At 41.2% G+C, this 25641-nt stretch overlaps 1 protein-coding gene across 1 annotated transcript in view; it reads right to left on the bottom strand.

Moving 5' to 3' along the window:
* The window catches only part of LOC126236862 (uncharacterized), a 396531-nt gene extending 389916 nt beyond the window's left edge, over positions 1-6615 (bottom strand). The window contains exon 1 of the mRNA XM_049946483.1: positions 6480-6615. The gene's annotated coding sequence lies outside the window, so the exon portion shown is untranslated. The remainder of the gene's footprint in view (positions 1-6479) is intronic.
* Between the last annotated feature and the right edge of the window lie 19026 nt (positions 6616-25641).

Raw genomic sequence — 25641 nt, 5'->3', positions numbered from 1 at the left:
CACCAGGAGAAAGGATGATCTTCACTACTCAAGGTTAAATCTAACTTTGGCTCAGAAGGGGGTAAATTATGTTGCGACGAAAGTCTTTGGTCACTTACCTCATAGCATCAAAAGTCTGACAGATAGCCATACAGCATTTAAAAGAAAATTAAAAGTATTTCTTAATGGCAACTCCTTCTACTCATTAGATGAATTTTTGAATATAGTAAGTGGGTAATTTCCCCAATCCCCATAAAAAATTAAAAATATTGAGTGTCTTGTAATATTTTGTGCAATGTAATGTCTTGTATAGACACCTTTTATTAACCTGACACGTTCCACATCATTACGAAGTGTCGTATTCATGATCTATGGAACAAGTACTAATCTAATCTAATCTAATCACGTCGCTTAGTATTGACTATAAAAATGTGTAGCTTATGTGTAGCTGCTCGAACACTGTAATCCTATCTTGCAATCTATGCACATTAATTGTGTTCCTGGTAGCACTTGGGAACTCTCGAGAGATTACTGCCGCTGATTTCTTGTCATTTTTTCAGGCCAAGTTTCGCAATGTTCGACAGTCCCTGTTCGTCGGTACATGAGTTCTGCCTGGTCTTGGTTTGGCTGTGGTCCTTCCTTCGCGTTTCGATTTCATAATCTCAACAGAAACAGTCGACTTGAACGGCTTCAGAATGACTAATATGATCTTGATGGAACTGTTACTCCGATGACATCCAGTGGCTAGTTTACGTTCGAAGTCACTGAGCCCTCCCGGCGACCTTTGCTGCTGTTACTGCTTCTCTCCTGGCATCGCAACACTCCCCGCCTCATTTTAATCTGCGTCGCCTGCCTCTCGTGACATCTAGTGGTCAATTCCGCATTCGGGATTTGATCAGATAGTGTACCTGCTGTAAAATTTTTCCTGCGGAGATTTTGTATGTTGTAAAACTCACAACAGGCCAGATTCACCAATTGTGTTTAGTAGTGAGATATAGAGATCTCTTTACTGATGCAAGATCCTCTGGAAATACGTCACGGGCGAAGTATGCAGTTAGGTATACTACTGGCCATTAAAATTGCTACACTACGAAGATGACGTGCTACAGACGCGAAATTTAACCGACAGGAAGAAGATGCTGTGACATGCAAATGGTTAGCTTTTCAGAGCATTCACACAAAGTTGGCGCCGGTGGCGACACCTACAACGTGCTGACATGAGGAAAGTTTCCAATCGATTTCTCATACACAAACAGCAGTTGACCGGCGTTGCCTGGTGAAAAGTTGTTGTGATGCCTCGTGTAAGGAGGAGAAATGCGTACCATCACGTTTCCAACTTTGATAAAGGTCGGATTGTAGCCTATCGCGATTGCGCTTTATCGTATCGCGACATTGCTGCTAGCGTTGGTCGAGATTCAATGACTGTTAGCAGAATATGGAATCGGTGGGTTCAGGAGGGTAATACGGAACGCCGTGCTGGATCCCAACGGCCTCGTATCACTATCAGTCGAGATGACAGGCATCTTATCCGCATGGCTGTAACGGATCGTCAGCCACGTTTCGATTCCTGAGTCAACAGATGGGGACGTTTACAACAACCATCTCCACGCACAGTTCGACGACGTTTGCAGCAGCATGGACTATCAGCTCGGAGACCATGGCTGCGGTTATCCTTGACGCTGCATCACAGACGGAGCGCCTACGATGGTGTACTCAACGACGAACCTGGGTGCACGAATGGCTAAACGTCATTTTTTCGGATGAATCCAGGTTCTGTTTACAGCATCATGATGGTCGCATCCGTGTTTGGCGACATCGTGGTGAACGCACATTGGAAGCGTGTATTGGTCATCGCCATACTGGCGTATCGCCCGGCGTGATGGTATGGGGTACCATTAGTTACACGTCTCGGTCACCTCTTCTTCGCATTGACGGCACTTTGAACAGTGGACGTTACATTTCACATGTGTTACGACCCGTGGCTCTACCCTTCATTCGATCCCTGAAAAACCCTACATTTCAGCAGGATAATGCACGACCCCATATTGCAGGTCCTGTACGGGCCTTTCTGGATACAGAAAATGTTCCGACTGCTGCCCTGGCCAGCACTTTCTCCAGATCTCTCAGCAATTGAAAACGTCTGGTCAATGGTGGCCGAGCAACTGGCTCGTCACAATACGCCAGTCACTACTCTTGATGAACCGTGGTATCGTGTTGAAGCCGCATGGGCAGCTGTACCTGTACACGCCATCCAAGCTGTGTTTGACTCAATGCCCAGGCGTATCAAGGCCGTTATTACGGCCAGAGGTTGTTGTTCTGGGTGCTGATTTCTCAGGCTCTATGCACCCAAATTGCGTGAAAATGCAATCACATGTCAGTTCTAGTATAATATATTTGTCCAATGAATACCCGTTTATCATCTGCAACTCTTCTTGGTGTAGCAATTTTAATGGCCAGTAGTGTATTTTTACAGCAAGGCTCTCAGAGAAGAATTTTGATTTGAGCTTCATGTATCTCTTCTCAGAAGGATGAAAGTGATGGCAACAGTGGATGCACTGTTAGTACCTGTCATGGCCTGGTTGGAGCATACACGCAAGTTGTTTACAGATGCTTCGTCTTGCAGATGCAACGCCGAAGCCTTGGGACACCCGATACCGACACACTGTAGCATTCCAGAATCTCCGATAGCCAATCTACCATTTCTCTCAAAGGTTTTTAGCAACTAATACCCCGGAAAGTAATTCTGAGTTTATTATTAATAGAGTGTGGATGATTTTGTTTTTAAATCTTAGATCATGGCATAAACAGGTTAGCTCTTTTTGTTTCAATAGATCAGATTAAAGTATTAGAAGTAGATGTAGAACTGACGTTGGAAACAGCTGAACATTTAGCAACAGTCCAAAATGTATTATTCATGTGAAAATAAAAGCCTTTACAGGAAAATCATGGCTTGCCACAACTATATTATACACTAAATAAACAACCAGTTCCGGTAAGAAACCTACCATCCTCAGGTATAATGTGACATCTCAGTCAGATATACAACAAATCATAACTATTAACAAGCATCATTCCATAAGGCAACATGTTAATTCAACTATAATTGTGAAGCACATATAGCCCACAGTATATCTGTGGTCGTGTGCTTCGCCACTGGTCGACTGTCTGCAGTAAGCGCTCCATAATTTTAGTTGAATTAACAGGTTGATTTATGGCATGATGCTTGTTAATAGTTATGATTCGTTATGCTTCTGATTAAGATGTCACATTATACCTGAGGATGGTCTGTTTCTTACCGAAACTTGTTGTTTAACGTAGTGACAATAAAGATATGAGAGAACAATGATTTTCCAAAAAATTGATGATGAGGTCCCACACTCCGAGGAGCGTAAGGCAAGGTCCTAGAGGAGGTGATTTGCCATTGCCTTCCTCAGACCGTAATGGGGATGAATGATGATGATGAAGACGACACAACACCCGGTCATCTCGAGGCAGGGAAAATCCCAGACCCCGCCAGGAATCGAACCCGAGACCACGTGCGCGGGAAGCGAGAACGCTACCGCAAGAAAAAAATTGTAGAAGCTCTAAATCATCGTCTCCTCAAAATCATGTGCAAATCAGTTATTACGTGCACCTGTTGTATTCCTCCAGACGACACACCTAATACTTTAAGTTTGTTGCATATCCTACAATGAAGTGTATAACTTTAATTAGAATGTCTGATTGCTAACTGTCACACTCAATTTTTGCATTAATAGTAATTTCAGCAAATATAATTAACATAAATTAACAACTCAAGAAGAATAACGTAATAAATCGACTGTCACATAAATGACCTGCAATATATACATTAATTACAGAATATATTTGCATTATTGGGAATTTCCTGTAAAAGTCATTTTTGTATTTATAGAAACGTCCAACAGTCCTTATTTTGTGGAGTCATAATTTGTCTCACTTTGCCTTGAATATAGACGATAATTAGCGAATTCAGAAGATATTTTGAGCTTTTTAAGGAAGAAGAGATCCTAACCCTAATTTAATTTCAAAAACGTCCATGTGTTAGGTTTCAGGGACTTCTGCCGTGTCTTGAGAGAGAAAGGCCATAAGATACTGCTGATGTGATCTGTCGGATGAAGACATTATGCTTGACAGCCTCCATTATGATTCTTGACAGCAACAGCTAATTTATCGTTAACCAACTCTCTCAGAACTTCAGTACTCATCCTTAAAATCTCAACAACACACGCCAGAAACCCTGAACACAGCAGTCCAAAAGACACAATTACTTTACTTGTTATCTGCAAGTTGGAAAAGGCAACGGTAAACCATCTCATTGTGGCCTTACCAACAAAATAAGGCGGTACTCACACTCTCCAGACCACTCCAATATACACAATCTCTGTGTCTGCCCATTCAACCAACACCTCGCAAATAAAGTTCTTCATACAATATGGATGAGAATGATAGTGTAACAACTCTTTTCCTAATGTGGACGAAAATGATACGATGGTCTTCAGATTCAGAGATCGTGGATACTAAAAATGCATTATTTCATCTTTATGGCTGGGGATGTTCTTATGTTCCTTATTGGCAATAATGTTTGCGCTATAGGAAAAAATGATCATCTCAAGTAGTGACGTATGCTTTGTTCACAGAATCCGCTAAAGAATACATGGTAACTCAAACATCAATATTTTTTAGCCGTTGGAATGAGGTATTTCGGACTACACTCTCTCGTTGGTATTGTTCATATATAAACAAAAGTTTGTGTAGTAAAATATGTAAAAGCAAGCACGTTATATGTTTCTATTTTTCGGTCGTCCATAGTCTATAGACTATTCCTTGCACCACTGAAGTATCTTCTTTATACCCACAGGTTTGCAGACAGCACTTCCACTGTGAATGTTTTGTTCAAGGTGCTCTGTTGCTCGTTTCCGTTGAAAGTGTCTTCTCTAGTCACATCAGGCACCTTCGTGTCTGTAATCTTACTGCAGATCACAATCTTTAATTCTCTCCTGAACCAATGAGCATTGTTTAGTTGTTCTTTCCCCCAAAGTTCTGGCAATATTCTCCCATGAACCATGTATGCAGTAATGTCACTAGAAGATGATAATGGTAATCATTGCTTTGATGGTCCAGACTTCATAATAACTGATTACAATAGGGCTTTTGTACAAAAAGAATCATTGGGACTTCATTTACCAACAGTCTCGCCACAATTAAATTAATGCTAAAGGTCATCAGTTACTGAAAGATGTTTAAACATCCAGCTGGCTAACCTAGTAAATGTAAATTAAAGACACGTAAGTTAAAACGGAAAAAAACAATGAAGCTGAAATGAACATGCTAAAACGGTTAAGGTGTCGTTACGTTTTTTAGCGTCACACGATTTCAAAGTGTTACTGCTGTGTCCTAGTCTTAATACTAACAAGGGAACCTCCCCATCGCACCCCCCTCAGATTTAGTTAGAAGTTGGCACAGTGGATAGATCTTGAAAAACTGAACACAGATCAATCGAGAAAACAGGAAGAAGTTGTGTGGAACTATGAAAAAAATAAGCAAAATATACAAATTGAGTAGACCATGTGCAAGACAGGTAACATCAAGGATAATGTGAGCTCAGGAGCGCCGCGGTCCCGTGGTTAGCGTGAGCAGCTGCAGAACGAGAGGTCCTTGGTTCAAGTCTTCCCTCGAGTGAAAAGTTTACATTCTTGATTTTCGCTAAGTTATGATCTGTCCGTTAGTTCATTGACGTCTCTGTTCACTGTAATAAGTTTAGTGTCTGTGTTTTGCGACCGCACCGCAAAACCGTGCGATTAGTAGACGAAAGGACGTGCATCTCCAATGGGAACCGAAAACATTTGATCACAAGGTCATAGGTCAACCTCAACAGGAAAACACGTCTGATATATTCTATACGACACTGGTGACGGCATGTGCGTCACATGACAGGAATATGTTGTCGACCCACCTAACTCGTACACTTGGCGAATGGGTAAAAAGATTCTTCTATCTTGCCCGATTTAGGTTTTCCTGTGGATGTTATAATCACTCCGCAGCTGCTCACGCTAACCACGGGGCCACGGCGCTCCTAAGCTCACACTATCCATGATGTTGCCTATGTTGCGCATGGACTACTCAGTTTGTATATTTTGCTTATTTTTTTCATAGTTCCACACAACTTCTTCCTGTTTTCTCGATTGATCTGTGTTCAGTTTTTCAAGGCCTGTCCACTGTGCCAACTTAGATCTGAGGAGGGTGCGATGGGGAGGTTCCCTTGTAAGAAAAGAATTCTTTGATTTGGTAGCCATTTTCATAGATGCACACATAGCGTGTAGTCGTTGCAGGTTGCTAAGATAGAAGCAACTATTTCACACTTCCAGAGATCTTATAGTACAAAAGGGAAACAAAAGACAACAACAACAAAAAACAGTAAATAACATTCGTTGTGTTAGATATTTATGTATTATTATATCCAGTGCTTGACATAGACATACCTTTTCGGACAATAAAGGGTGGATGCTTTTCAGTTGTGTGACCACACGTTGTTGGCAGTCACAACAATATCGCCGCGTGCGCGCGGCAGCGGTACTTACTGCTGGCCGCAGCGCCTGCCGTTGTTGACAACGCGTCCCACAGGCAGCACGCCGTGACTGCCGGCAACTGGCGCGCTCGCTGACACACCTGCCTGCGCGCATGCGCACATCGGACGCGCGTTCGCATATTGATTACAGGTAGACTCAATTATTTACCCGGCGCCCTCCGTACGTTCCACTCCCCGTTTCATTTGCTGTAACGGACGCTCACACACATTTAACGAGCGACAACCTTTTCGTCATCCGATTTCCGATGGCTCCGCCTCGCTGGCGAGTTCTTGGAGCCAGTTACACAGCGTAGAAACAACTCCGACAGCAAACATCAGGAACATGCTAAGCGATATTTCGACATCGGAAAACTACGATTTCTGGTACTTTTTTCGTGCAGGAATCTGCCATTGCATTGTAATATACGAGCACGTATAGTGTCTAAATCTACATTTACATCTATACTTCTAAAACCATTACACGGTGTTTCGCGGAGAGTACTGCAGGTGCCACTAAGATCCCTCCCCCCGCCCGCCCCCCTTCTCCTCCTCTTGCTCCGTTAACGAAAGGTGCATTCGCCTGAATTCGAGTATCACTCATTTTCTATCGTGACCATTTCGTGAAGTATAGATTATATGTTGTCATTGTTGCCCGATTCTCCTCGGAACGTATGATTTAAAATTTTAACAATAAAACTGTCCGTGATTAACAGGGGCGCCCTTATGCTTACTTTGTAGGGAAACGGGGAGAGTAGCAAAAATTACGACATGTTGAAATTAAAAACAACAGAAAATGGAAACTACTTACTAATTAGTAATGAAGCAACTGTTACTATATCTTAAAATGTGCGACCTATACGAAAACTCAAGTTTGATTTGTTCGTCACAGGTATTCAGATAAAATACAATAAATAACAAATGCCGTAGTTAATAATAATCTGGAACTTACTGTTAAATATTACATGGTACATAAGCAGTAAGCGTGGGATTAATTAACGACCAGTGGCGAACTAAGCCCGTTGGAGGCCCAGGTTAGCGAAACTAAATGAGGCCCCCGGTCTGCTTAGAAACTAATGTATCTGTAGAATGAGATTTTCACTCTACAGCGGAGTGTGCGCTGATATGAAACTTCATGGCAGATTAAAACTGTGTGACGGACCGAGACTCGAACTCGGGACCTTTGCCTTTCGCGGGTAAATGCTCTACCGACTGAGCTACCCAAGCACGACTCACGCCCCGTCCTCACAGCTTTACTTCTACCAGTACCTGATGTATTTGTAGTGTACATTTTGTAAAAAATTACTAATACAGATGCAACGGCTGACAAAAAAAATCAACTGTTTTTAATGCGTGTGCTCTACGCTCTAGTAATTGTATTACGAATTAGAATTTAGCACAACTACCAGGTAGAGTGTAAAGAAATAATAAAGAATGGAATAAGGACATAACCTTTTATTTTAATATTTGGAAACAAAGCTTGTACAATTACAATTAGTTTCATACCCTTAGTATGGGACAGTAGATATTATTGATATTACTACAGTACATGTTTGCGAGACTTTGTTGTACTGAAATTCTCCGTACGTCTTTGAAATCTGCTGCATTGGAAATTTTTCTTTCAGTTGATAAAATGGACAGTTCGGTTAGTGGTTCTTGATTCAGTGTAGAGCGAAGATAATTTGTTATTCGTTTCAGTTTAGAAAAACGGCTCTCGCATGATGGGTCTGAGACACAAATTATCAAGAAGTATTGTATTTTGACTGATGTACAGGGTCACTGAAGTGCCATTTAATTATAAATTGAAGGATGTCTTGGGATGCCCATCTAGCAGCAACGTCGATTTCGTATAGGTTGCACGTAGATTAGGGTGACCACACGTCCTGGAAAACCGGGATTGTCCCGGTTTTCATCCCCGTGTTCCGGTGTCCCGAAAATTTGTTTCAGCACGCTCAAAAGTCCCGGAATTCAGTTTTTAAATACATTTCGTGAAACTTTCTCAAATATTTGGGATTTCGCCATATTAAAGGAAATACAGCACAAGAAATTAATATGTTTTAGCTTATTTGTCTAAAACCTCCATTGTCCCATACTAGTAATCACAGTATCAGTATTGCTACACTCAGGCCATAATTTACTTTGAGCGGTACTTTGGCCAACAAGTAGTAAGTTGTATTATTGTAACAGAGTTATGAAACCGTCAGATTGTCGCGCCACTTTCTCACACACTCATTCTCAGAACAGTGTAGTAGTTGATGTTTTGTTAGACAAAATGCAATATTTTTTTTATCATATTAGTGGTATTATTGCTGCAGTACTGTGAAACGCAATGCCGAAACGTGCCTGCAAGTTCATTGACTGTTATTCCAAAGAATGGAATTTCATTAAGAAAGGTCGTTTTGATTACGAAGCAGAGCGTTCCGTATGTAACTGTTTTATTAGTATAAGTCATGGTGGACGTTCCGACATAGTTGATCACATCAGGTCAAAGAAACACATTAATAGATACAGTGCACCGAGCTGCAGTAAAACTCTACAAAATTATTTTGTGAATCATCAGTCAAGCGAAGAGACGAAAGTTCGAGCAGCCGAGCTTACACTAGCCTACCACACGGTAAAACATCACCAAACTTATAGACCTAGTGATTGTACTAATAAGCTTAACAGCATTATGTTTGATGATTCTTCCATTGCAAAAAAGTTTAGTTCAGCAAGAACTAAAGTGTCAGCCTTAGTGAAAGGAGTTATTGCTCCCCACAGTGTAAAGGAAAGCCTTGAATACATCAAAAAGTCTTCTTTCTAAGGGATACCCACTGATGCCAGCAATCATAAGGCCACTAAAATATTTCCGTTTGTAGTTCAGTTTTTCGATATTAATCAGGGAATTCAGACCAAAATTTTGAAGGTGAGTTCCCTACCTACTGAAACATCTGACGAAATTTCAAGATTTTCTATGAATACTATCGAAATGTTTGATCTTGAGAAAAATAAATGTGTGGCATTTTGTGGAGACAACACCAACACGAAGTTTGGTGGTTTAAAAAGACGAGGCAAATGCAACGTGTTTACCAAATTAAAGGCAACATTGCATGAAAACATTGAAGGCATAGGGTGCCCTGCACAAGTTTTACACAATAGCGTGCAGACATCTGCTGTCAGTTTAAGCTGTGATGTTGAAACTATCGTCATGAAGGTATACTCACACTTTTACATACAGGGTGTTTCAAAAATGACCGGTATATTTGAAACGGCAATAAAAACTAAACGAGCAGCGATAGAAATACACCGTTTGTTGCAATATGCTTGGGACAACAGTACATTTTCAGGCAGACAAACTTTCGAAATTACAGTAGTTACAATTTTCAACAACAGATGGCGCTGCAGTCTGGGAAACTCTATAGTACGATATTTTCCACATATCCACCATGCGTAGCAATAATATGGCGTAGTCTCTGAATGAAATTACCCGAAACCTTTGACAACGTGTCTGGCGGAATGGCTTCACATGCAGATGAGATGTACTGCTTCAGCTGTTCAATTGTTTCTGGATTCTGGCGGTACACCTGGTCTTTCAAGTGTCCCCACAGAAAGAAGTCACAGGGGTTCATGTCTGGCGAATAGGGAGGCCAATCCACGCCGCCTCCTGTATGTTTCGGATAGCCCAAAGCAATCACACGATCATCGAAATATTCATTCAGGAAATTAAAGACGTCGGCCGTGCGATGTGGCCGGGCACCATCTTGCATAAACCACGAGGTGTTCGCAGTGTCGTCTAAGGCAGTTTGTACCGCCACAAATTCACGAAGAATGTCCAGATAGCGTGATGCAGTAATCGCTTCGGATCTGAAAAATGGGCCAATGATTCCTTTGGAAGAAATGGCGGCCCAGACCAGTACTTTTTGAGGATGCAGGGACGATGGGACTGCAACATGGGGCTTTTCGGTTCCCCATATGCGCCAGTTCTGTTTATTGACGAATCCGTCCAGGTAAAAATAAGCTTCGTCAGTAAACCAAATGCTGCCCACATGCATATCGCCGTCATCAATCCTGTGCACTATATCGTTAGCGAATGTCTCTCGTGCAGCAATGCTAGCGGCGCTGAGGGGTTGCCGCGTTTGAATTTTGTATGGATAGAGGTGTAAACTCTGGCGCATGAGACGATACGTGGACGTTGGCGTCATTTGGACCGCAGCTGCAACACGGCGAACGGAAACCCGAGGCCGCTGTTGGATCACCTGCTGCACTAGCTGCGCGTTGCCCTCTGTGGTTGCCGTACGCGGTCGCCCTACCTTTCCAGCACGTTCATCCGTCACGTTCCCAGTCCGTTGAAATTTTTCAAACAGATCCTCTATTGTATCGCTTTTCGGTCCTTTGGTTACATTAAACCTCCGTTGAAAACTTCGTCTTGTTGCAACAACACTGTGTTCTAGGCAGTGGAATTCCAACACCAGAAAAATCCTCTGTTCTAAGGAATAAACCATGCTGTCTACAGCACACTTGCACGTTGTGAACAGCACACGCTTACAGCAGAAAGACGACGTACAGAATGGCGCACCCACAGACTGCGTTGTCTTCTATATCTTTCACATCACTTGCAGCGCCATCTGTTGTTGAAAATTGTAACTACTGTAATTTCGAAAGTTTGTCCGCCTGAAAATGTACTGTTGTCCCAAGCATATTGCAACAAACGGTGTATTTCTATCGCTGCTCGTTTAGTTTTTATTGCCGTTTCAAATATACCGGTCATTTTTGAAACACCCTGTATATACTGTTAGAACAGAGAGGCTTAAGGAGTTCTGTGATTATGTGGGAACTGAATATATGAATGTAATGTGTCACTCGAAAACTCGCTGGTTATCACTGTTGCCAGCAGTTCAAAGAGTAATCCCCCTCTTCGAACCATTAAAAGATTTTTTCCTAAATGAAGACAAAGCCCCCAAAATATTGGTTCAGTTTTTCAGTAACCCTTTAAGTGAAGCCTGCTTATGGTTCATTCACAGTCAGCTTAGCACTTTGCAGCATGGGATAAAGGAAATTGAGGGAAGCACAAAAAGTGTAATAGAGGTAAATGATGTATTGAAAAATACTCTGGAAACTGTTACTAAGAGGAGAGAACAGCAGTTCATTTCTTTTAATGTTAAATCTGTCCTTAAAAGAGCAGAAGTATCAGAAGCAGCGGAAAGGAGTTTTAGAGAAGAAGTTAACAAGTTTTAGGACACTTGTCTAGAATATCTCAGCAAGTGGAGCGCCTCATATTTACCCTCATCGCCGGTGTTTGATTGGATGTTACTGAAGAGAGTGCCAAAATGGGAAAGTGTTGAAGAGACAGTTTCTTATTTGAAGAGTAAAGAGATTGAAATCGATGATTCCATTCTCTTTGATCAGTTCGGCATACTGATAAATTTTGTTGAAGAAAGTCTTCACAAGTGGAATGATGAAAAAAAACACCATTGGAATTTCATGAGAAGTGGGTGAGTTTTTTTAAAATCTGTGACTGTCTTCAGCATTACTCTGAGTTGGTAATAATTGCAAGGTATTTATTTGCAGTCCCAGCCCATAATACCAATGTGGAAAGAATATTTTCGTTCATGAATATCCAGTGGACTGATGAAAGAAACAGAATGGAGGTGGACTCTCTTGAAGCAATCCTGCAGATCCTGTACAACTACAAAATGGATTGTGCTGAGTTTTATCACTGTGTCTCAAAGAACAAAGACATGATCAAGAAGGCTGGAGGCAGTGAAAAATACCCTTTTCTCCAAGGATAGTCTATTCCATCTACAAGTGCTCAGTAATATTAAAGCTCATGTTAATCTTAATTGATTAAAAGTTGAATGGCTGTAAAATCGTAACACATTTCTTTATTACTGTATACGTTTACTAAATGTCATTAATTATACAGATAATCTAGATTATATCAATCTTTTGTATCCTCTTATAATATTCAGGTTAACAAAAGGTATCAACAAAACATTAATATTTAAAATTAAGAAACCTGGGTATATGTGGAATGAGGTGTCCATTGGCACCCGGGTGAATGTGTCCCGGTTTTCACCGAAAATAATTTGGTCACCCTAACGTAGATGCCTACGACACCTTTGTAATTCTTGCAGCACCTGCTCCTTATCATCGTAAATTTCTACCATATTCTCCACCGCTACACCCAGGGTGTCATCAGAACCTTCAAGCTTAAACTCTCTTTCAACAATTTGGAAAATTTTGGTGTTTTCCTTCATGGCCGTGTATCGTTGCGACAGATATTGTATAACTCGGTCTATTTATTCAAACACTGATCGACGAACTTCTCGAATAAACGAACCGTAATGAGCACTCCAGCGGCGAGTACCAGACAGTCGTTTCAAACTTTTTCTCGTCTCCCCCCCCCCCCCCCCCCCGAGAAGTAATTCCCATCTAGATATAGAAGACGAGAAGAATGAATATAGCTTCTCTATCATTCCAAAACAGGTGATCCTAGAGGAAACACATGACTGTGCACGAACTCCACAAGGATTTAAGGAATGACTAGCACAGGGACTGAACAGAGCTTTTGGACTGACATCTTGAATTTTCCGTTGTACTCCTCCATGTACAGATGACATTGACGCGGCCTTGTCATAACAATGAGCCCTGCACAACACAGTATCCAGCTCATCTTCTTCCAGTGCTGTTGAATATCTTTTGACATATCCTGTGCAGTCTTTCGTGACATACAAAAACTAAGGCTTCTCGAACTTCCAAAATTTTGTCTTCTATATGGACTTACCTAATTCTTTCACTCATTCGGTCAGTTCCGCTCTCATCGGAAGTGTTGTCAAAATTATTCCGCAATATTTAGCTTCTTTACATTTGCAACAATTTTTTCCTTAACATGTTCACCCAAAACAAAATAAATTCATTTTTTATCCCTTTTGGCAAATTTCTCCTCGGCGTAGCAGCGGTCTGTTGAAGTTCTAAACATTGTTCTTGCAACACTGGATCATATTTCGCCATTAGTTTTACTATTTATAAGAAATTTCCACTGTTTTCTGACGAAAAATATTCACGATGACCGCAGAAAACAAGATTCTGCAGAGCTGAAAATATTGTAATATCTAAAGGGTGATGTAAAAATCTTCTCCATTTCTTTGTCTTATCACTGACAATCTTCTGATAATCTTTGTCAGTGATTTTATTAAGCTTCTACATCTACATCTACATCCATACTCCGCAAGCCACCTGACGGTGCGTGGCGGAGGGTACCCTGAGTACCTCTATCGGTTCTCCCTTCTATTCCAGTCTCGTATTCTTCGTGGAAAGAAGGATTGTCGGTATGCTTCTGTGTGGGCTCTAATCTCTCTGATTTTATCCTCATGGTCTCTTCGCGAGATATACGTAGGAGGGAGCAATATACTGCTTGACTCCTCAGTGAAGGTATGTTCTCGAAACTTTAACAAAAGCCCGTACCGAGCTACTGAGCGTCTGTCCTGCAGAGTCTTCCACTGGAGTTTATATATCATCTCCGTAAGGCTTTCGCGATTACTAAATGATCCTGTAACGAAGCGCGCTGCTCTCCGTTGGATCTTCTCTATCTCTTCTATCAACCCTATCTGGTACGGATCCCACACTGTTGAGCAGTATTCAAGCAGTGGGCGAACAAGCGTACTGTAACCTACTTCCTTTGTTTTCGGATTGCATTTCCTTAGGATTCTTCCAATGAATCTCAGTCTGGTATCTGCTTTACCGACGATCAACTTTATATGATCATTCCATTTTAAATCACTCCTAATGCGTACTCCAAGATAATTTATGGAATTAACTGCTTCCAGTTGCTGACCTGCTATTTTGTAGCTAATTGATAAAGGACCTATCTTTCTATGTATTCGCAGCACATTACACTTGTCTACATTGAGATTCAATTGCCATTCCCTGCACCATGCGTCAATTCGCTGCAGATCCTCCTGCATTTCCGTACAATTGTCCATTGTTACAACCTCTCGATACACCACAGCATCATCTGCAAAAAGCCTCAGTGAACTTCCGATGTCACCCACCAGGTCATTTATGTATATTGTGAATAGCAACGGTCCTCTGACACTCCCCTGCGGCACACCTGAAATCACTCTTACTTCGGAAGACTTCTCTCCATTGAGAATCACATGCTGCGTTCTGTTATCTAGGAACTCTTAAATCCAATCACACATCTGGTCTGATAGTCCATATGCTCTTACTTTGTTCATTAAACGACTGTGGGGAACTGTATCGAACGTCTTGCGGAAGTCAAGAAACACGGCATCTACCTGTGAACCCCTGTCTATGGCCGTCTGAGTCTCGTGGACGAATAGCGCGAACTGGGTTTCACACGACCATCTTTTTCGAAACCCATGCTGATTCCTACAGAGAAGATTTCTAGTCTCCAGAAAAGTCATTATACTTCAAGTCCATAGCGAGTGTTTTCCATTTTTCTAAATTTGATAGATGTTCAGGCGACGGCTCATGGTTTAATATCTTTGGATTCAAATTCTATCACTGTCGGAAGCCAGAAATAAATTTATTTTTTTAGTATCGCTCTCAGAGGCAAATAATCGGCAGAAACAACAGTGTAGTTTCTTTGTTGATGGTGAGTATAGCAGCCATTTAGTTAATTATTTAGTCTTTTTCAAATGTGACTAAAACCACGACGTAGTCAAACAATGTGTTAACCTTGTCTTCCTGTAGATTCAAAAGGTTCCTCCTTGTTTCGATATACCGTACTTCACTACGCTTTTCAATAGTCACAATTCTGAGATGCTCTGGGAAAGGTTTTTGTCAATCTGCAGTATCATTCGATGAAGAAGAGTCGAAGTTAGATGTATCACAAATACGATCATTCTCAGTAACTTTCTCGCCATACTGAGCTTTTGTTTCAGTGTCATTTACGTCAAAGTCTTCATTCAAATCACGCATAGCAGGCTTTTCAACTGTGCCTGTGGTCTCAATACCAATTAATATCTGCTCACCGGAGCCAGGTTAAAGAGTTGGATTACACTTTCCTTCGCCATCTTTATTTTCTGCAGGAGCGGAAAAATATTTGGATAAAGATCCAGCGAGCGATTTAGCCTCTTCAGTCTTGGCTTTTCTTAGCTTTGTTTCCTGAGAGCCAGATGAGTGAATTTTTTCACTTACAAAAAAAAGGAAGTCGCAAAATTTATTTCGCTGACAGGCTCGTTGTGGAGAATAGATAGATACTATCATGACCAGAAATCTATGGTCATTTTCAAATGAATGTTGTACATAGTTTTCATACTGTGGCTACCAATAAATCCAAAAATATTATTTATATTTTATTATTTGCCGTTATTTTGTTGTTAAACATCATGATTCCACTATTTGTGGCATATTTAGCTATTACAAGAACGTGTTATTTTCTACAAAACTTCGTTAAGAAAGAATCTAATATTTGCAAAGGATTACAGAATTTAAAGTGCCTCTGCGTTTCTGATGCTGGTAGTATGTGCTAGAAAATTTCGATATACTATTAACTATAATGTAGGTCTCTTCTTAGAAACATTATAATACAGTCACTTGAAATTCACTTAACACGCCACAACAAAAATCACAGAAAAAATTACATTAATGACACGGTGTTTCTAACTGAGGATTATGAAGAATGAAATGAAATGAACGCAAAACTTAAAGGTATTCTACAGCGCATGCGCGAATGGAGTAAGTCTTCTTCGGTGTGATGAATATTCCCCGAGAGTTTCAAATGGAGGTCGAAGAGTTCTGCAGCGGCTACTATCTTTCTTTTCTTTTTCTTAAAATTATACACTTCTTACTTTTTTATTGACTTTTGCCCATACAGTCATCTCAACAGGGGGAAGTCATTTATGACGACACGATCAACACAATACCCAGATTCCAGCGGAGAAAATCTCCGACCTGGCCGGGAATCGAACCCGGAACCCTTCGTTTTTACTGCGCTGCGCTGCCTGCATTGCTACCGAGACGGAGGGACTACTACCTTCGTTGGTCTCCTAACACGTTACAAGTTATGACGTATTTCACGACAATAATGTTCAAATTGCCCTCATTTCTCCTCCTTAAGAGGTATGTTCTTCTTACTAAAGAAGTCATCAAGTAATTTCTCTGTTGTTCAGATCTGATATGTATTTGTTTTATTGATTATAACTAGATAAAGTTTTACCTTAATTGTAGGTGGACGGGGGCAGAAACGAAAGGAAAAGGAAGGGATTACTGATGTCAGCTGCATCGGGACATTATGCGGAACCAGCGGCGACGAGCGAAAATGTGTACCGGATCGGGGTTCGAACCCGGGATCTCTTGTTTACTAGAGGGATGCTTCAACCACTGCGCCTCCTGCGGTGCAGTGTTACCGCCACTGCGCGGAATATCTCGGCGTTCCCCACGGCCGACCTACATTCCCTGTCCGCAGTCCCTGCTCATTTCCTCCATGCTCGCTACTCAGAGATTTCCGCAGGAGGTCGGACGTACAGTACGCTGTGATACATTGTATGTAAATTGTAGGTGGAGGGGGGGGGGGGGGGGAGATAAAGAATTATTGCGTGTGTCCAGCATAAAGACAAACGTTACAAAACGTTTTTCTACGGTTAGTCCCGGCGTACTTAGTCTAGATGACTCTAGAGCTGATTTTGATGTCTACAGTTGGTAAAAACAGTGGCTTAAATCAAATGCTAGTTCATGTTGAAAAATGTTCAAATGTGGGTGAATTCCTAGGGACCAAACTGCTTAGGTCATCCGTCCCTAGACTTACATACTACTTAAATTAACGTAAGCTAAGAACAACACGCACAGCCATGCCAGAACCTCCGGCGGGATGGGCCACGCACTCCGTCACATGACACCTCAAACCATGCGGCCACTGCGCACGGCCGACTAGTTCATCTAGTTGGATTTTCATATTCATAAAAGAAAGTATATAATAATTCCGTATAACTTTTGAAAAAGTAATTTTAGAATGTAATACATTAGTTTAAAAAACTGAGTTCTGGTAGGGTCTTTGCTGTATTCAGGCGCGTATTTTTAAAGAGTACTTCCGTTATACCAGTTTAGATGGCGTAGATATCAATTACGTTTCATGAAGGATAACAGCGTCTAGCAGACAACTGGTTATCATTCTACATCTTTTAAGTTTCACGTAACGTTTTACAAAAATTCTAAAAATACTGAACACACCCGTCTTTAATTAGTGAACGTATTTTAGCCTAGTTTGAGATCTGATTAAAACTGGTCAGGTGCTGGGGGCCTCTCGATCTCGAGACCTCCAATATTCTGAGGTCCTCCAAGACTGAAGCTACCCCTTTCACTCCCTCCTCCCCTACCCACCCTCTACCGTTATTACGCCTACAATTATATTTATAATGCAAAGCAGTAGACTATGCCATATACATTTTAACAGCTGTCAGAACTATTTTTTCTGAAACTTTTTCGACACTGGTGCTACAGTGGTATTGGAGAATAAACTATACTGGCCCAGGGTTCCAGTATTTGTGACGATTCATTGCTGGGCGCAATGACGTAAGGACTTTTAATTATATAGGTGGTCATATGTGTGGGAATAACCACTGTGAAACAAAAATAGGTGAATAAACGGAAATTTAAAGCCAAGCAGTATGAGATGGGAAATGGGGGAGGGGGTGGGGACTTGTGAGGTTACTGTACTAACACTGCGGCCATTTTGAAAGCCGCCATCTTGCCTGCAACTCAGAATTTTCAAACGTCCATATCAGACCGGTAGAGCATTACTTGCGAAAAACAATGGTGCCTTTCAATTGAATATAATATCTTTATTCGTCCTCTAGTTACGTCCCACATACTGGTGATAACACAAAAGGCCAAAGAATGAGTTCCATGTGTTGTCTAACATGTTGTAGGGTTATCGTTACCCGCGTCACCCACTCTTCACGGTCACATCGACTGGAATATAAGTACAAGCAGCAATCTGCTCCCTAGCTGTGAGATAGAAATCTAATGGACTTAAATCTAGGGAATGTGGGGGTCACTCCACCGGACTGTTACTGTGCCGCTAATTTGTAAATCGTGTCACGTCTTGTTTCCTGCGTCATCCAGGTAACCGCGTTAGCGCTGCTCTTGCGTTAGCACTTATATATGGGAAGTGCTCGGCAGCATTTGTGGCGCTGAGACCTGGGCTGACCAGCACTCAAGCCAGAGTCTTGGACTGACCAGTGGGCGAGCCGGATAGGTCAATTGGGCCTCGGACGGCGAGAGACGACGCGCAGAGGACCTCGGTCCATGGCGGCAAGGGACGGCCGCCCAGAGCTGTCTTGAGGGCAGCAGCGGCTATTCCCGATACCGTGTGTGACGTACGCAGGGCCGTCAGTGCATTTCGTTGGTCACCCACGGAGCAGTTGGAAGCAGTCAGTTGGGGAAGAGCCAGGCTGGTACGCCATGGAGCTGTCTGCGGGGTCTCTCTAAAAGTGAGCGCAGCGCATTGTTGCTGTGAGGACGCAGACCCACTGGGGCAGTTGGTGTCTTTTGCGGGGCGAGATATTGGCGATTCCAGTGGAGACGCAGACAGGGCTTCCAGAAGAACTGGGTGATTCAATAAGCGATAGGAGTACTTTGGTAGGTCAGGTGACGCAACTTAGCGTACACTGAAGAGTACAGGCTGCGCATTGAGTGTGTCGGATGATCAGTAATATGATATGCGGAGGATCCGAGGATACAGTGAGGTTTTTTTATGGTTGTTGTATGGTGGCACACAACGGATGTTTTCTCTCACAGCGAGAGCCACATGATTTTGTTATTTATACGCCGTAAGCGTGATTAATTTTATATTTGCCATTGTGCCCATGGTGATCTTGTTGCTATTACGCTGTAGGCATCAGTAATATTGTTTATGCCCCGGTATCGAAAATTACCTTGTTATTTTGTCCTGTAAGATTGATCTGTTTTGTACGTCATATTCTACAAAAAATTGTAATGAGTAATTTGTGTAGGTGTTACTTAGCTACGGTGACTTGTTGGTCATGGGGGTAGTCGTAGATCTGTATTCATTTGAGTGCTAATGAGAGTAGGTTTAATTAAATCAGCGAGTCGTCTTTTTGTTGTGCTGTGATTAATGGCAGAAGCTAATTTTATTGCTATTTTGTGCCAGTGGCCAGGGACGTAATTTTTAAAGTTTTATTGTTGTTGGCCCGATTATGTCTGCTGGGGTGAAGTCTATTTGAATTTCGTTTCCATTGTGTTAAAAGTACATTATGTTTTTATTCTCTTGTTCAACCCCTCGATCACGAACTATACTGGGCTCTAAGTTAAGTTATTTGTCGTCATTTCTCTATTGTCAAGAAGAATATTTTATGTTAAATACATTCCTTTTAAAACTGAGCCCACGCCTGCACAATTCCCGGTCCGAACCCCACCCCACTCCACCCAAGTCGTCCGCTTCACTAAGACCTATCTATCTCTGGAGAAACTGGATATCCAAGTACACCCGGACAGATAGCCTATAACGAGGTGGTCCATAATCGTACAGAAAATACGTTGGAAATGTCTCATCTTCAGACAGCAACAGGGACGGCACATCTTCGTCTAACGACTGGAGACAACAGCTTGCTGTAAGTGTACTCTGAATGATGAGTGGCTCAACAATACGCGAACCCCACACTCCACACTATACCATCGTTTTTGACATGTGGTTTACCCGAGATGGATCTGTCCATTAAAGGGTGACAACTGACCAGCTTCTGTGATTCAGTTCGTCTATCATGTGTATTACCTATTCTGCAAACTGAACCTGACAATAAATAAAAATAATGCAGCACAAGGTTTTTTGAGAAAATGTTACTATTCGGTAGAAGAACTCGTGGAGGACAAACGGCTAATTTGAGCTAGGTGTGATTTAGTATAAGACTTTGTTTCTACAACAAAACTGCCTTATTACTAAGATATTGTTGTTATCATCAGTCCATAGTTCGTGATGAAATTTTACTACAAATGTTAGATTGTCTCCTGTACCTGAAATGAATGATTTAGATTATGAGACTGAAAAGTCACATTTCACAATATAGTAACTAAATCACATAGAAGAGACCATCAGCGACCAGACTTTGGCATGAAAATGGTTAAATGCCAAAGAAACATTTCAGTGGTTTGCAGACAGCCTTGGGTGCAAGAATGAGATGTGGACCATAGTTGTATTCCTGGCCACAGTTGTGTGGAACTATGGAACAGGAAACATCTTACACTGAAAAATATCCACTAAGCTAACACCTGGCTAACTCAGTAACATTTATGTATCACATTTGTTTATACTGTGTAATAAGTGTCATGAGTCAGCCGTTTACACTGAATAAGCAGCAAAAAGTTACATAACCAAAGCTTGTTTTGAAAATCTGTTTCTAAATAATCTGTTTATAGTAAAGAAGACAAGTGTGGAAATTGCTACAGACTGTTGAGAAATGTTTGACAGTGTGAAGATTGCATGCGCTTCTTTTTTTCCCTCATGATAAACACCCCATGTAGTCCAGTCAAATTGCAGATATACCTTGCAAAAGCTGGGGTAGAAGAGTTTATTTTTTCAACTCGTTCATATGGTTGGAAAGATTAGAAAACCGAGTTTTGCCAACAAAATTTCGCTTGGGAAAACTTTCTGAAGTCAAAAAACTTGGAAAATTTCGGCCTTTTTTCACTTTTTTCAAAATATCTGTTTCATTTGCTCCTATCGCTTTAACGTCTATTTTCTTTTTTAAATTTCTACAAATTTGATTCTTACCATTTTTTTCTACTCCCAGTATCTAAGGCGCTACAGCGCCTAAAAAAATACCAATTTTTCGAATTTTGAGCATAGTGGCAAGATACCTTATTTTTGAACACTATTTTTTCTGTTTCTGTTTATGTAGTATAAATACATTATACATCACGTTATATGTTAGAATTTACCACCTTACTTTCAGGTATTCAATTTCTCTGTATGCAACATGAGGATTGCTGGGCACCCAAACTATTGTGATTCTTACATCACTACCTCAAATTCATTATGGGGCACCTCTGCCCTGGTATGTGTAAAACTATAAATATAAAAATACATCATTAAGACACACACACACACACAAAATAATTTGTCTCGGGAAACTGAACTATTATTAGCTGCAATAGGCAACCTAATTAGGTAGGTAATTATTCTTGTGTATAAAAGCCACGCAGTTGACATTAAAAATAAGTAGCATTATTACAATTAAAATGCATTGTCAGTTACTAAAAAATGTTGACAGTTCTGGGTGTGCAATACTCGTAATATCGCACTTTAGCGCACTTGAGACAGATATGAGCATCACTTCCAACGTTTTGATGGGCCAAGTTCCTCAGTGTCAGCAGAAATGCCTTGAGTTACGGATTCAGGGTCTTTACATAGAGTTGATCCCAGATTGACCTCTTCTTTAAACAGCGAGTCAGCCTCAGCAAGTTCGTTGATTTCGTCAGCGGTTTCCTCAACATCCTCCATAACATCTTCTTCACTGTCCTCATATAAAAATTTTGGCACGTTTTCACAGTTGACCCCAATACATTTCTTACAAATTGAAGAACATTTCAAACCCACTTTTCTGCAGGAGCACGCTCCTCCACAGTTCAGCTTGCATGAGCATGAAACAATGTGAAGAAGTGCTTCAGGTGCTGGATCTTGGCTCATTATAACTGGTATTGGACCGTGGTCACTGTGATTCCAGCCCCATTTCTCAGGAGGTTACCAGTTTCCCATCCAACTTTGGACTTGTTGGTAAGTCCGCAACGAATGATGTGCAGCATCTTGTGTAGGTGGCAACCGTGCAAGATTCAGTTTGCTTTTTGTGGCAGACTTGGCGAATAGCTGGTACCGCAAATGGTCTAGTGTGTGGGAACTGCTGACACCTCCACTATACAATGGGATAGTAACCTGTTCTGCTGTTATTATTTCTACACGGGTAGCATGTGGTTTATTGAACGTGCAAAGGGCTGAGGTTAGGTGTTCATTTTTCGCAATAATATTGCAGCACTTACTGTTTCCTTGACCAAAAAAAGCGGATGTTGTATCACATCCGCTAAAGGCGTAAGTGAACAGAATATGTTCACTGTCAAACTTGTAAGCTGCAGTGGAAAACCACTTGTCTTCTGCATTTCTTCTTCCTGGCTTTAAGAAAAATAAGTTTTCAATGCCTTGCCCCAAACCGGTCATGAGCACAAGCAGGTCAACATCTTCTCCTACAATGACAACACTTCCAAAATCTTTGGTTCTTGAAATGGCAGATGTTACAATCATAACGTCAGCATCTTCTTGTGCCTGGAGCAATTGAATGCTACACTCCAGAAATTCCTTTTTAAGAAGTGTGATCAAACGCATCTTGTTTCGTTCGTTGTACAAGAACTTGTCCTGAGGGACTTGGTTCACCATCTCTGATTCAACCACAACGTCAACCGAAGAATGTTTTTTGGCCCTACGAATCCTCTCAGCACACTTTGTGCTACATTTGTCTCCCTCACATGGATACCCATCAAATACAATAGCAAATTGAGATCCAAAATGAATTTGCAGGTAGGAAACATAGCTTTGGGCTATTGACTTGAAGCAAACATTTCGAGTCCAAGTCACTTTGTGAATAAGGTACCCTCCATCAATGACAAAAAAATTTACTCGGTTCACCTGACTTCACATCTTCCACTGGAATAAAGGCCAAAGAGTAAATACGCTTTTGTCCGCTAAAGAACAATTCCTACATACTTTTTCTTATAACTGATCTCTAACGTCAATCAACTGTAGAAAATGTACGGCACCTGCATGCAATCGTATTACATATTGTAACACAAATAAACTTCACGCAATCCGACGTGAATGTGTTCGTAGTTACTGAATATGATGCTGTTTGTCCTGGCCCTGCAGCAGAGTGAGATGGTAAATTCCAATGAATAACATGATGAGTCATATGTTTATACTACACAAATAGAAACTGAAATAACAGTGTTCAAAAATTCGGTAATTTGCCACTTGGCTAGAAATTTGAAAAAAGTGGTATTTTTTGACGTGCTGTAGCGCCTTAAATACTGGGAGTAGAAAAAAAATGGTAAGAATCAAATTTGTAGAGAATTTTGTGCTCTTTAAAAAAGAAAATAGACGTCAAAGTGATAGGAGCAAATAAAACTTAGATATTTTGAAAACACTGAAAAAAGTCCGAAATTTTCGAAGTTTTTTGACTGCAGAAAGTTTTCCCAAGAGAAATTTTGTTGGCAAAACTTCGTTTTCTAACCTTTCCAACAATATGAACGAGTTAAAAAAAATCTTCTACCCCACCTTTTGCAAGGTACAGGCTTTTTTTCTGACAGTTTCACTGGACAAATTGTTCTCTTACGTAAACAAACCAGGCAGTTGCAATATAGTCGAGACGGTCTAAAGAAGGTTGCCGACAACTCCCAGCGCTGTTGCCAGCTTTCAACTACGAAGCGCCAACGGCTGTAGGCGGAAACAGTAGCCTTTTACAGAGCTGTGACAACACTGCGACGTTGCCATATCGACGTTTACAAAATCGCGGTTCGTTATTATTGAGGTAGTCCCGCGAAGATACCCCACCAAGCCCACTGCAACTGCCAAGGATCAACTTAGCCAATTCAACTACAGCTCCCCTTATGTAAACAAATCGCTCACTTGGGTTCATTTATTTATTTAGGACATAATTAATGGCCAATAAATGTCTTTATAATTGCAATTAATGTTCCATAACTGTCTTTGTAATTACCACAATTTATAGCCAAGATGGCGGCCGAGTAGCGCACTTGTGTTCATTTTTACCCAGGTGTTCGAATGCTCTTAGCTTAAAGTGTAACTGCCATCAGAAGGATGGTAATTTATGACTCAAAAATTGCGTCTTCCCCCCTCCGGCCCATTGTTACAATGTGCTACTACTGCCCCTTCTGGCACCACGCCCTCCCCAGTCCTTTCCCCGCTGCTAGTGTTCTTTGTCTGTACCTCACTTGAACAGCAGCAGCTGAAAATCAGATGATTTTCGCAAAATTTGCAACAGAGTATAGTATTGGCATGGTTTTCGCAAATGTTCAGCAGAGTATCACAAACACCCAAGGATAAATGTATTGCAATATCGTATACAACGATTTCGTGGCTAATCTTACGAAGACGTACGTACACGGGGTTTAATTGCTATTTTACTGATGTCCGACTCTTTTTAAGAAGATACATGTAAATGTGACTTTCGCTGGTATTTTCGCCTGCTTTTTACGAATATACGCGTAAATATGTATTCAGAGGCTAATTTTACCGGTATTTCAAGAAGACGCACATAAATACAAGTTTCATGGATATTTTACTGATTTTTCAACAAGTTATATGTAAATATGGGTCTGTAAATACCACCATACATGTCCTGCACGCACCTCAATGTATGACGCTACTTACAGTTTTGGGATAATATTACCCATAATTCAAGAAGACAGACTTAAGTATTTACTCTGAATGTTTAAAAACTTCCTGAAATGTACCTTTTGTAAACACACCACTGCTAAGTACGGTTTTGTCGATTTGTTACCCACAAATTACAACTTTTTTCCAGGAAGAGACATGTAAAAGAATAGGTACCAAACAATCACCACATCGCGATCATATAAGACACCAAGAAAATCTGGTGCATAACACCCATAATTCCACCGCAGCTATCAGATGATTGTCTATATATGTAAGTGTATGTGTCAAATGGTTCAAATGGCTCTGAGCACTATGGGACTCAACTGCTGTGGTCATTAGTCCCCTAGAACTTAGAACTACTTAAACCTAACTAACCTAAGGACATCACAAACATCCATGCCCGAGGCAGGATGCGAACCTGCGACCGTAGCAGTCGCACGGTTCCGGACTGCGCGCCTAGAACCGCGAGACCACCGCGGCCGGCGTGTGTGTGTCCAAATCTCCTTTTATCGTATTTCTGTGATCACTGTGCCAGATGTGCAATGCCTGCAATACGGTGATGGTAGCATAATGGTGTGGGAGTCTCAGTTGAATGCATAGCCTACATCAGAAATATATTCTTTTTCTTTTTAGTGGGAAATACCTACATAATACGATTCTAACAGAGTCCTAGCGCTTT

The sequence above is a fragment of the Schistocerca nitens genome, chromosome 2 (assembly GCF_023898315.1).
Source record: "Schistocerca nitens isolate TAMUIC-IGC-003100 chromosome 2, iqSchNite1.1, whole genome shotgun sequence".
Lineage (NCBI taxonomy): Eukaryota > Metazoa > Arthropoda > Insecta > Orthoptera > Acrididae > Schistocerca > Schistocerca nitens.
The sequence above is the reverse complement of the archived record's forward strand: the minus strand, read 5'-3'. Positions and strand labels throughout refer to the sequence as shown.